Source organism: Balaenoptera physalus, assembly GCF_965194825.1.
Source record: "Balaenoptera physalus genome assembly, chromosome: 10".
NCBI classification, from domain to species: domain Eukaryota; kingdom Metazoa; phylum Chordata; class Mammalia; order Artiodactyla; family Balaenopteridae; genus Balaenoptera; species Balaenoptera physalus.
Window position 1 is genome coordinate 52,052,744 of NC_138889.1, and position 13,176 is coordinate 52,065,919.

At 41.0% G+C, this 13,176-nt stretch overlaps 1 protein-coding gene across 24 annotated transcripts in view; it reads left to right on the forward strand.

Moving 5' to 3' along the window:
* Positions 1 to 13,176, forward strand: part of DLG2 (discs large MAGUK scaffold protein 2) — a 2,066,111-nt gene that overhangs the window by 1,834,014 nt on the left and 218,921 nt on the right. The window lies entirely within an intron of this gene.

The window sequence follows — 13,176 nt, forward strand, 5'->3', positions numbered from 1 at the left end:
GGCCTTAACCTCTCCAGACCTGTCTCTCTCAAATCAGGATCGTAACTTGGCCCCGGATTAGGTTTGTAAATGACCAAGGCATGCCAGTGGTAGAGGAAATGTAGAAATAAAGAAGCCTTTTGGGTATTGATATTTGTTTTTCCCATCATTTATTTCTTGCCTTCACGAATTCAACAGGAACTTCATTTTGTGGTCCCTAGCCAATAAGAAGTGTAACACATAAAAGTGAGGAGAAATTTCAAGTGGCAGCCCTCAGGGATCTGTTAGATTTCTGAGTAAACAATGGTATCCTTTAGGTTTCTGGTCAGCTAATGTGGCCTTTCTATTGAAAAATATTAAATTCACTATGCTAGCTCTTTTGAAGTTCTTTTGAAATTAATATATAGTAACTACCTATATATCTACATAGGTAGACTATTACCTGTGTACCTATATAGGTACTCAAGCATAATAATATTTCCTGAACAGCTAGGGATGCAAGGTTCTCTGCAGCTCCTACTAATATCAGATATGGTGGTAAAATTACTTGAATGTAGAATCCTCTGGGTAAATGTGTTCGTGCCCTATATATCATAAATGAAAGGGTGCGCAGGTAGCTCTGATTCTGGATAAGAAGGGAAAGCTTGTTTTCTCCCAAGATAGTGGGCCATTATGGCATAAATATCCAGCACCTGCTACTGTTTCTTGCCCATAATCAATTCAGTTCAGTAAATAATTGTTTCATTAAAAGTTGAACCAGGTGTCCCTCTGAAAAAAATAAGTGAGCCATAGAAGACAGAAAGGAAAGGAGTGTAGTAAAACATGAGAGAATGAACCAGATTCAGAAGCTGAAAAAGGTGTATATAAACATCTTGGAGAGCTAGGCACGTGGGTCGAGGAACAAAATTAAGTGTGGCAGAATAGTCAGGGTGGACTGGGGACACTTCCCAAAGAAACCAGTAAGAACTGATCCCCAACCTGAATTCTTTATGTACCTGTAATTGTCTGACATCACTGACTGCACATGGCAGGAGTACTAATGCATCTTCATTGCCACAGTGTTTGGGACTCCTCTGATGGGCAGCTTTGGCTGAAGGATTACCATCAGCCTAACTTGAACTTTTCAAACTGGGCTGCAGGCTGAAATGCTGTCTACTTAGTCTTCTCCCTCTCCTTCATAGGCGTCGGGTCCTGTGTCACCGTTCTCAGACTAACTATCCCACCTTCCCTTGCTCCCTTTTATCTTTCACAGATATTTCCCCTAGTAAATCTCTTGCATGTTGTTATGGGCTGAATTGTGTCCTCCCCAAAATTTGTATGTTGAAGCCCTAAAGTCCCAGTACCTCAGAATGTGACTGTATTTGGAGATGAGTCCTTTAAAGATGTGGCTGAGGTAAAATGAAGCTGTAAGTGTGAACCCTAATCCAGTCTGATTCGTGTGCTAATAAGAAGCGGGAATTCTGACGCGCAAAGGGGTGTGTGTGCACACCCGAGGGTGTGTGTGCAGAGGAGGGTCCACGTGAGGACACTGTGAGCAGGTGGCCATCTGCAAGGCAAAGACAAGCCGCAGAAGAAGCCAAACCTGTTGACACCTTGATCTTGGACCTCTAGCCTCCAGAACTGTGAGAAGTAAATTTCTATTGTTTAAGCCAAAAAAAAAAAAAAGATGAAAGTAGAATTTACTTTCTGGAGGAGTTTATTTGGAGGATTAAGTGATAAAATGTAGGCAAAGTGTCTCTATATGGTCAGTGTATGTTAGTCACTATTATTATTATCATGCCCTTGTATGGCTTATAGGAACATTACAGGTGGTGCCGTCTGTGAGCTCATCCTCATGTCTTTTTGGCTGCAGCCACCACCTTCACACACGTGTAACCTGACACCATTGCCTCAGCTGCCACACCTATCTCTGCTTTCTGCCCAGGAGTCCACTCACCACTCTAGCATGCACAAAACTGGAAGTGCAAGGGAGTTGACAACCCATGTGGCAACTCTTGACAGTTGGAGGTCTGGGGGTGGGAAGAACTGGTGGATAGAGGCTCCCCTCCTCACCCCTTGGAGAGAGAGTTCTGAATGGCATGACGGATGCTCCTCAAAAGGTCCCAGAGGATTGAATCCCAGTTACCCACAACAGTGACTAGCCCGATGCCACATCCTGGTATTGCCTTTCCCTCCTTCTCTCTTCACCTCCCTGGTTCCTCACTTCTCTTCCCTGAGATCACTGCTCAGAGTGAACTATTACATGCCAACCTTTGAATCAGGCTCTGTTTTCTAAGGGATCATAGAAGTGGGCATAGGGAGGGAGGGAGAATGGGTAGTGGGAATGAGAGGTTTCCAGACTAAAAAATGGGTCATCTAGATCATTGCCACCTCACACATTTGGATCCCCTCTATGAAATCTTTGCCAACCGGTCATCTAGCCATTGCTTTAATATGTCCTGTGAAAGGAATGCATGATCTCTAATCCCATTTGTAGACATCCTTATATCCCTGGCACCTAGAACAATACCTAACATGGAATAAGAGCTTAAGAAGAATTACTGAATGAATTTTTAAGTGAAGAAAATTTTGTTGGTTTGTATAATGACTGCAAATCTACTTTTCTTTGCCTTTAAAGCATTAGATCTAGTTTTCCATATAAAATAAGCCTTTATATGCTTTTGAGTCTGTTTTTGTTATTGTTTTTTTTCACAAAGAGAATTAATTACCAGGGGATTTGTAGGTCTTTTAATGACGCACTTTAAAAAATAACAGTGGAGGGGCTTCCCTGGTGGCGCAGTGGTTGAGAGTCTGCCTGCCAATGCAGGGGACACGGGTTCGGGCCCTGGTCTGGGAAGATCCCACATGCCGCGGAGCAACTGGGCCCGTGAGCCACAACTACTGAGCCTGCGCGTCTGGAGCCTGTGCTTCGCAACACGAGAGGCCGCGATAGTGAGAGGCCCGCGCACCGCGATGAAGAGTGGCCCCCGCTTGCCGCAACTAGAGAAAGCCCTCGCACAGAAACGAAGACCCAACACAACCAAAATAAATAAATAAATAAATAATTAATTAATTAAAAGGTGCTAATAATTTAAAAAAAAAAACAGTGGAATTAAGTAGAGACTGAATGTTTCTACCTTATTTAATTGATGTAGACGTTTTTTTCCCTTAGATTTACATAGTTTTTTTTATGTGTTAGCAGTATGGAAAGTAAAATAGATTTGGAGTCAGAGGGTCAGAAGTTTATTCTGTATAACTTAATATTTTAGTGACTTTAAGGTTAGGTTAATTTTTTTCCCTGCTAAGTTACAACTTTTTTAAAAAGTAACTTTTCTGATTATAATGGCATTACATGTTCATGGTTAAAAATTTGGAAGAGACGGAAAGAAGCATGTTAAAAGAAAGAAAGGACAAAAGAAATTATTCATAATTTTTACTGCTCAGAGACAGCACTGTTTGACATTTTGGCTTATTTTATTTCAGTCCTTTTTCTGTCCATGAAATATGTAGGGTGGGTTATATTATATGTAAACTTTCCTATCCTGGTTCATTTTAGATAACATTATAGATAAGTACTTAACAATGTTATTTGACATATGTTACAAACATTTTTAATGTCAACAAAATTTTTCATGTTTTCAGATGCATTCTTTTCCACACCTCCACTGCCCACCAAAGTTTTACTTAGAAGATTAAATATTTTAAAAGAATTTTAATTGGGCTTTTCTAATTATAACAATAAATAAGAAAAAAACAGAAAATAATACCTATTGACTTTGTTGTGGTCTTTACAATTTTTTTTCTATATTCTATGAAATTGGAATCATATGTATATAGTAAGATGATAACCTCTTCTCTTTTTTTTTTTATGAATTTATTTATTTTAGGCTCTGTTGGGTCTTCCTTGCTGCACAGGGCTTTCTCTAGTTGCGGCGGGCGAGCGGGGGCTACTCTTTGTTGTGGTGTACGTGCTTCTTATTGCGGTGGCTTTTCTTGTTGTAGAGCACTGGCTCTAGGCACGCTGGCTCGTGGGCTTTAGCGCAGGCTCAGTAGTTGTGGCACACGGGCTTAGTTGCTCCGCGGCATGTGGGATCTTCCCAGACCAGGGCTCAAACCCTTGTCCCCTGCATTGGCAGGCAGATTCTTAACCACTGTGCCACCAGGGTAGTCCCCCTCTTTTTTCTTTTAACAGTGTTTTGTGCTCATTTCTTCATGTCCTTACTTCATAATTTTTTTGGTAAAAGTGAATTTTAAAGAGATCTAGGATTCCATTGTGTGGAATTTGACACTATTGGTTTAGCCAGTTTGCCATTATTAAACTTTCAGGTTGTTTCTGATTTTTTTTTTCACTACTGTAATATTGTCAGGATGAGTATTAGATGTTATGGGTCATTTATGTGGGATGATAACATTTGTCACTCCTCTAAAAATCAAGTCTTTTCAAGATAGTTGGCATGGAAATGACAGTTTGTTTGGAATCTAATTTTTTTCTGAGATTTTCATGTGTATTATTTCATTAAATATTGCAGTTCAAGTACCTAGGTTAAAAAAGTACCATTTTGTTTCTTGGTCACTATTTGTTTTCATCAGTGGGTTTACAGGATCCAGATAATGGGATTTCTGTGATGTGTTGTTTTGGTTTTTGGTTTTTGTTTTTAGAAAGCTCCCCATTAGCAAAGTCACTTTTTAAAGTCTTTTTTGAATTTGTTACAGTATTGCTTCTGTTTTACATTTTGTTTTTTTTGGCCACGAGGCATGTGGGATCTTAGCTCCCCGACCAGGGATTGAACCCACACCCCTGCATCGGAAGGCGAAGTCTTAACCACTGGACTGCCAGGGAAGTCCCTGTGATGTGTTGTTAGGAGAGATTCCCTTTATAGTCCATCATAAGTGACCTTCATTATAAACATATTTATAGGCTACAGAGGTAATAAGTTTTACCAGTTAAAGATACTGGATTAAAGGTAAGAGTATGTGATTTTCCTAGGGCTTGATGAGCGTTCAGTCATGTCTGTGAAACGCTTGAACAGCACAGATGTACCATAGAAGATAATGTATTTTCCCCACTGGGGTCTGGATTGATGCATCATTATGTTATCATTTATAGTGCATTTGGGAAGAACTGCAATTTCTTACCAGCAGAGTGCATTTGCTCTCTTTCCATCACATACTCTCCTAAGTACATTTGTATGGACTACAGAAAAATTGCTTGTATTTAACAAGCCTCATCTGTTAACTCTTCCTACTGCTTCAGCTCTGGAGACCTGAAGTAACTTGAAAACTTCTGAAAGAAAATACTTCGGTTAACCTTTATTGGTCCATGAAGCTTCATTGTACCGAGAGAGAGAGAGAGAGAGAGAGAGAGAGAGAGAGAGATCAGAGTGTCTCCAACCTCTGTTCAACACACAGGAAGTAGAGCTTTCACTGGGTCCTGCCCAGCCAGAGCATGGTACAATTTAGAGGTGCAGGTTGACCTGGCTTCCTCCACCTCCACCCACATCTTCTGCCTTAACAGACTCAGATTTCTGTCTTGCGAGGCTGCTGTCCAAATCACCTACTTTTCTTTTATAGGCAGTAATGTTAGCCACCATCTGCAGAGCTGTGTCAGGCTTGGTAGTAGATACCTGGCATTAATTATTCCACTTCATGAGATGGGTTGAATTCTACCTCTTTATAGATAAAGAAATTGAGATTCTCAAAGGTTAAAAAAAATTCCCAACTTTACATCATTGTTAAGTAGCGGAAGATATTTGAAATTATATGTGTCTCGATCCCTTCCATTTCACAACATCCCCTTTCAAAACATACATTTTTTTAAACCAATACTGACACTTAAATTCTTTTATACTGCAGTAAACTACCTATTTAAGAGAAGATTTGTAAGCAAAATAAAAGTGGGGGGAGGGGCGATTTGCTGACAAGTTCTTATCTCAAGCCAACACTGAGTTTGCAAAGAAGGATAAGTTCCTGGCAAGATCAGGCAAGCTACTCTTTCAGCAGATAAATTCTAAGGTTGGCAAAGGAAGTACAAAATTAACTTCTCACCATAATAATATGGAGCACTCTTGAGATACTCCCCTGGCAGGACAGTGCTGACTGTCTGTCAACTTCTAATTAAAGAAGAGTTGTCAAACACACCAAATTACAGAAACTTTTTTATATACTCAGCCCTATGTGATGGTGATGAACGTTCTGGCCCTCTCTGACCTTACCTCAGCCTGGCTTATTCATTCCCTGGGACCTGTTCACACCTTTCTTCTTGCCCCTCCCTACCAGGGTCTGTGCCTTTCTGTTGCCTTGTCCCAAATGGCTTGTATGTATACATGCTTTAAGCCCTATATCAAGCATCAACTCCTCCTTGAAGCCCCTTCCTCATCCTTGTAGTGCTTCCTCTTTATGCCTCAGTTGCCTAGTGCTGACTTCTGTCATAAAATTCCCTAGGCCGTATTGCCTTCTTTTGTTCATCTCCCCATGCTGTGCTGAGAACTTCCTGTGTTCAGCGACTTTGTCTTATTCTTCCTGGATTTCTTTTGCCTAACCCAAAGCTTGACCTGAAATGGTCCCTCATCAATAATAGTTTAGTGGATGGATGAATGAATGAAAAGATAGATGATAATAAGGGCTAACATTTACTGATCATCTACTGTCTAGTAAATGCCAGGCACTGTGCTAAGAGTCTTAAATACTTTATCTCTTTTGATCCCCAAAACATCCCCATAAGGTAGAAGTTGTATTTATCTCTATATTACTGATGGGAAAATTGAAGTTCAGCAAGGTTAAGTAACTTGCCTAAAGTTATTCAACTAATGATTGATAGAATTAGGATTTGTGCTCAAATCTGTCTACTTTCTGAGCTGGAATTCTTAACTACCACAGCTAACAGTATGGTAGCTTCACAAGGGGTGCCTCATCACCATCTCCTGGACCCCTGCCTGCTTGCTCCTTTTATAGAACCTACTTAAAGGAAGCATCTAACAAAATCAAGACATCCTGTTGTGTGCTATTTCCCCAACAAGTGCTTAAAAGGGTACTTTTTTATGTTCCAAGTACTATGTGTTTTAATCCTAAAGAAAGTAAGATTTAGAGTCTTTATTTTGTCAGCCACTTAGCATAACCCTAGGTAAAACAGGCAACACTAGAACAATTGTTTAGGTTACGATACCTGAATACTTGTGATTCATGATAATTTCTTACGTTTTGTATCTGATTATTAAATCTTTTTTCAGTGCAGATGGAAATAAAAGAAATATAGATTATTAATTTTGTGACTGTATAAAGGACCTATTCAGAGCCAGTTTTTTACTTTCATTATTCTCATTGCATTGTGGCATTTCCAATTAATCCACTGAGATTTATGCCTTAAGGAGATAGAAACCTTTTTTAGCAGCACAGTAGAAGAATGTGACATTTCATTGACATCTGTTCATCTTTTCTCATGTTTTGTTCTGAGGCATGCCTGTTCTTAAATCATTTCTAACCCTTGGAGTCATGCAGAGATCTGGTCTGTGTTGGAATTGTAGCTCTGTCTTTCCATACTTTAGTCCACTGTGTTATAGTTCCTGGGTAAAGGCTCCATCTTTATTTCTGGGTGAGCCTTTTCCCCTGAACCCCAGGGAACAGGGCTGGATGACCAGGGAGGAAGCCAGGTCATTGGGGCCTTTTTGCTTCTTAAGCCCCAGTGAGACCCCCAGTAGCCAGGCTCCTGCAGCTTGTCTCCAACTCTTTCGGCCCTTGAGCTGAAAGTAGAGGCCAAGGAGGAGCTCCCTCCTACTTTCTCAAAAAGAGATGATAATCCCCACTAATGTGTACTTAATGCTTCCTATGTGTTAGGCGTCACGCTGAGCTCTTTAAATACATGAGTTCATCTACTTTTTAAAACAGTGTTATATATACTAATTGCTATCTTCAATTTATTATTTAAAATAATTTAAATTTTTGATTTTTCTAAAGTACATGTTGAAAAGTTTTTTCCTCCCCTTTTCTCATCCACATAGTTAACCACTATTTTTAGTTTTTTGTGTATTTTTTTGGAGTTTCCTTTACAAATACAGCAAATTATATACACACACACACTTTTTTTTTTTAAAGACTCTCAGGACTTTCCCTCCTGTGTGTTTTTTTAAAATTTTAATTAATTTTATTTGTGTTAATTTTTGGCTGTGTTGGGTCTTCATTGCTGTGCGCGGGCTTTCTCTAGTTGCGGTGAGCGGAGGGTACTCTTCGTTGCGGTGCACATGCTTCATTGTGGTGGCTTCTTTTGTTGCGGAACGCGGACTCTAGGCATGCGGGCTTTAGTAGTTGTGGCACGGGGGCTCAGTAGTTGTGGCTCACGGGCTCTGGAGCACAGGCTCAGTAGTTGTGGTGCACGGGCTTAGTTGCTCCACGGCATGTGGGGTCTTCCCGGACCAGGGCTCGAACCAGTGTCCCCTGCATTGGCAAGCAGATTCTTAACCACTGCACCACCAGGGAAGCCCACATATTTTTTTCTTTTACCTCCTTTCACACCAAAGGAAGCATCCTATATACTCTCTTCTGCACTATTTTTTTTTTTTTTTTTTTACTTATTGGTGTGTCTTGGAGAGCTTTTTATGCCAGTACATAGAAAGCTTCTCTATTTTTTACAAGTACATAATAACCCAATGTAAATTGTACCATAATTTTATTATACCGATTTTCAAGATGAAACCAGAGCCCGCAAGGTTAAATAACTTTCCTGAAGTGAAGAGAAAGGTAGAATTCCCCTATGCCACCTGCCTCTGACTGCAGGGGTCACAGAAATCTGAAGATCATTTGACAGAGAAATAAAGGCCACAGTGCTTCCCCAGTTCAGCAGCCCCCTGCTTCTGCTCCCTTTCATACTTCCTCGCTAAGGCCCTGCTCTGAGTCTTGTGAGTACTGTTTAGAGTGGAGCAAGGTGATGTGCTTTGTTTTTTTCTCTTCATCCTTTTCATCCTGTTTGACATATTTGGGGTCGTATCCCTCTGCTCATGTCTGCCTTTACTGGGACCCCTTTAGATGTCTGCTCTAGACATCTTTAGGAGTAGTTATTTGTGACAAGCCTTGGAAACTTGAGGTTTGATTGCAGATCCCAAAGTGTCTGATGTTTGCGTACATTCAGAACTATTTTCCCTGCCCAACTTGACATCTGCCTGCAACCCACTACCTAACCTCTCAAAGACCTGGCTATCCTCTGAAGCAGTGAGAGCTACTGATATTTTTGGTCATCATTTAGCAGCCTCTGCCTGTCAACTGAACTCATCCCATCTGGCTGGTTCTAAACTCTTGGCTGCAGACCCTGACTTTACAATCACACTTCTGGAAGGTAACATGGGTGAGGGTGAGATAATTTAGTAAAGGCTGCCAGAACTTGGCACATAGCAAAAACTCAGTAAAGATGATCAGATGATGATGATGATGGTGGCAGTGATGATGGTGGCGTGGTGATGATGTCATGTAATTCTTTAAAAGACGTGCAAACTATGATTATCTTTATAGATGTGGTAACTTAGAAAGGTTTTTGTTTTGCTAGAGCTCACATAGTCATTGAGTGACAGAGGTGAGAGTCAAATCAAGGTCCTTCTAGGCTGTTCTTTGTACTATATCATTAAATAGCATTCAGAGGAGACCCGTGTTACCAAATGGCACATTTAAGTACATAGTTAATAAGACACTGTGCGTACATCCGGGTTCACGCATGAAGTAATGTTACTATGGTAAAAGGTTTGTGATTGGCACAAGATTCTGCTATGTTCTTCAGTACATTACAATTATATTAAAATGAAACGCCTACTCTCATTTCTGCAAATTCATCATCCATATATTTTATTTCAGTCTCAGAAATGTTTGAAACACATTTTAAAGCCAATTTTGGAAAGAAAATTTCCCTTTCAGTAATTCTAATTATAATACTAATAGTTAACTATAATATAAAACTATAATACTAATAAAAGTTACCATGCTTGTTATATACCAGCCACTGTACTAAGCTGTTTACTTCTATTATCTCATGTACTGTCCATAACAACCCTATGAGATAGGCATTATTGTTTTCATTTACAGATGGGGATTGAGGCTTAAGCGAAGTTAAGTGACTTGTCCAAGGTCTTTATTTATTTATTTATTTATTTATTTATTTATTTATTTATATTATTTGGTTGTGCCGGGTCTTAGTTGCAGCAGGTGGGCTCCTTAGTTGTGGCTTGTCAGCTCCTTAGTTGCGGGCAGCAGGCTCCTTAGTTGTAGCTTGCAGGCTCCTTAGTTTTGGTATGTGAACTCTTAGTTGCAGCATGCATGTGGGATCTAGTTCCCTCACCAGGGATCGAATCCGGGCCCCCGTATTGGGAGCGTGGAGTCTTAACCACTGCGCCACCAGGGAAGTTCCTTGTCCGAGGTCTTAACCGCTTAGTAAGTGGCAGAAGCCAGATGTCAACCCAAGCGAAAAGTGACCAAAAGCCCTTAGGTGAAATCACTGTGCTTCACCATAGCTTTCTCTCCCCAATGGTAAGCAACAGGGTGGCCACCTCTGCACCTATATGAGAGTGCAGAGTCCATGAGCCAAGCCTATTGTGAGTCCTTTAGAATCATTTCTTACTGGTAAGAGATTTTAAATTACATGTCGTAATTTTCCCCAGATGGATCTCAGTGTTCTGCGTCTCTCTGTTTAGGAAAAAAATATCACAGTGTGGTGCATGTTCTTTTTTAATCCCACCTGCACTGTTAGCACCTTTACTTTTTCTCAAAGCTTTTTACGTACGTTATCTCATTGGTCAAGTCACCAACTTTTCTTAGCCAGGCTACTGGTGGAATTCTCCTTCCATACCCCTAATACACACCATTTCTTTCTAAACGAGACCATTCCCAAGTATGGTCTTTCCAGATTAGATATTTAGAAACCACTTATTTTATTTAAGGGGTTAGGAGTTAATTTTTTTTTTTTTTTATAAATTTATTTCTTTATTTATTTATTGGGTGCGTTGGGTCTTCGTTGTCGTGCGAGGGCTTTCTCTAGTTGCGGCAAGCAGGGGCCACTCTTCATCGCAGTGCGCGGGCCTCTCACTGTCGTGGCCTCTCTTGTTGCAGAGCACAGGCTCCAGACGCGCAGGCTCAGTAGTTGTGGCTCACGGGCCCAGTTGCTCCGCGGCATGTGGGATCTTACCAGACCAGGGCTCGAACCCGTGTCCCCTGCATTGGCAGGCAGATTCTCAACCACTGCGCCACCAGGGAAGCCCTCTCTTAATTTTTTGAGAGCTTCAAAAACTGAACTCATCCTGGCTGAAAGCACCAAGTGTGGTCAATCAAAGCCTCTTAAAACAAATTAGATGCCATCTGCTTCCCAACACTGAGAATGTAGACCTGTTTGAATTAGTATTACAACAAGCCAGTTGCATGTGGTTTGATTAATTACTCGTGAGTTCTTACATAAAAGTAATTTTTCCTAAGTGAATTCTTTAGATAATTAAATGTCAAGTATGTGTTATTATTTTAGAGTCAACTTCATATTCTTTCTTTAAGCAGCAAATTTGATATTGTTTACTTTAGTTGAACCTTTACTGAGCACCTACTGTATGCTAGGTGCTATTCAAGGCATTTTGGATTGCTTGATAGAAAGAGTAGAATCCAATCTTCTGCTTCCTCCTCCTACGATACAAAATGTTATGTACACTGATCTGTGATTTCTTTGAGGGCAAAGAGCGTGTCTTGTTGCTCTCATACGGAACACCTAATATAGGACCTCACCTGTGGAAAGATCTTCTTTATTGAAAGCGAATGACTTCTTGTTTCATCTGCTTTCATGAAGGGAGCCATTAGCAGTCTTGGATCATAGAAAGGGGCATTCGTACTTCTGTTTTCTGTGACAAAGATCAAAGATGGACTTAGTACAGATTCTCTTCTCTGGGCTCCCACAGTGCTTTGCAACTGTCTAATAGCAATAGCACTTCTTCCACTTGTGACTGTGAGTTCCATGTCAGGTACTGTGTCTTACTTACTCCTCTATATATAGGCATCATCCTCTGCACATAGGCATTCAGTCAGTACTTGTTGAATTGAATTAATCACAGGCTGCTTCATTTCCCTCCCAAAGAGCAGAGACCATGTCTTCATCATTTCCATTTACATCTTATCTATAGCACATGGTGATGCACATTTTGCACCTAATTCATGATCAGCAAGTGCTTACGGATTTCAAGTCTCATCTTTCCCTTGTTTGAGTTCCTTATGCTACCACTTTGCTTTTTCATAGCAAGACCCCAAATTTGAATCAAGGAATGAGTGTCTTCCCTGACTGACTGACTTACCCAATGAATAAATAATAACCAAACACACGAATAAGGTGCCTTCTCCTACAGCCACAATAATGTCTCCCTCTCACCTGACAAGTTGGTAAACAGGGTCCTGAAAAGGAAGGACTTGTGTAAGGTCCCTAGAGAGATTGTAGTGACACTGCAACTAGAATCCAGATTTCATTATTTCCAGCCCAGATTTCTACCTTCTTGACATCTGCCCTCTTTCCCTTTCTTTACATCCCCACTGCTGCTGCCTGAGATCAGGCCCTATCCCTCCCACCTGGACTGCTGCTCTAGCCTCCTGACTGTTCTCTCCACTGCCATCCTCTACACCTCCAGCTTGTCTTCCACGTGGTTGCCACGGTGATCTTCTAAAGTGCAAATCGGATCATGCTTACTCTGTTGTTTAAATCTAGAGTCTACACTCCTTCACATGACCCACAGGACAGCAAAGGCTCTGCCCCAACCCCCAGACCTGCCTCTCATTTCCCTCCCTCAGAGCCCATTTCCCAGCCAGGTTCAGGTGTCTCCAGTGACCCCTAATCTTTAATTGTTTCATGACACTGTGCACGGCTGCCCTTATTCTTCCTGCTTTCTCTACCACTATTTCACCTTGTCTCCTTGGTAGACAGCAGCTTCTAGGGTCTTCTTGGTGGACAGACAGGGGTCTGTCTTTTATCGAACCATAATCTCTGTCCTCTGCCCCTCCCCACACATACTCCCTCCGTCATTAGAGCTGATGGCTAAACACTTCATACACTTTTTTCCACCTTAATACCTGTAACACTTCTTTCACTTACTTTTTGAACACTTCTGTCTCTGAGGAGGCCGTGAACTTTTTAAGGATAGAGACTGGATCCTATTCATACTTGTGTTCCAGAACCTGGCAGTAGGTTAGGCATATATTAGACACCCTGTTACATAGCTGCTGACT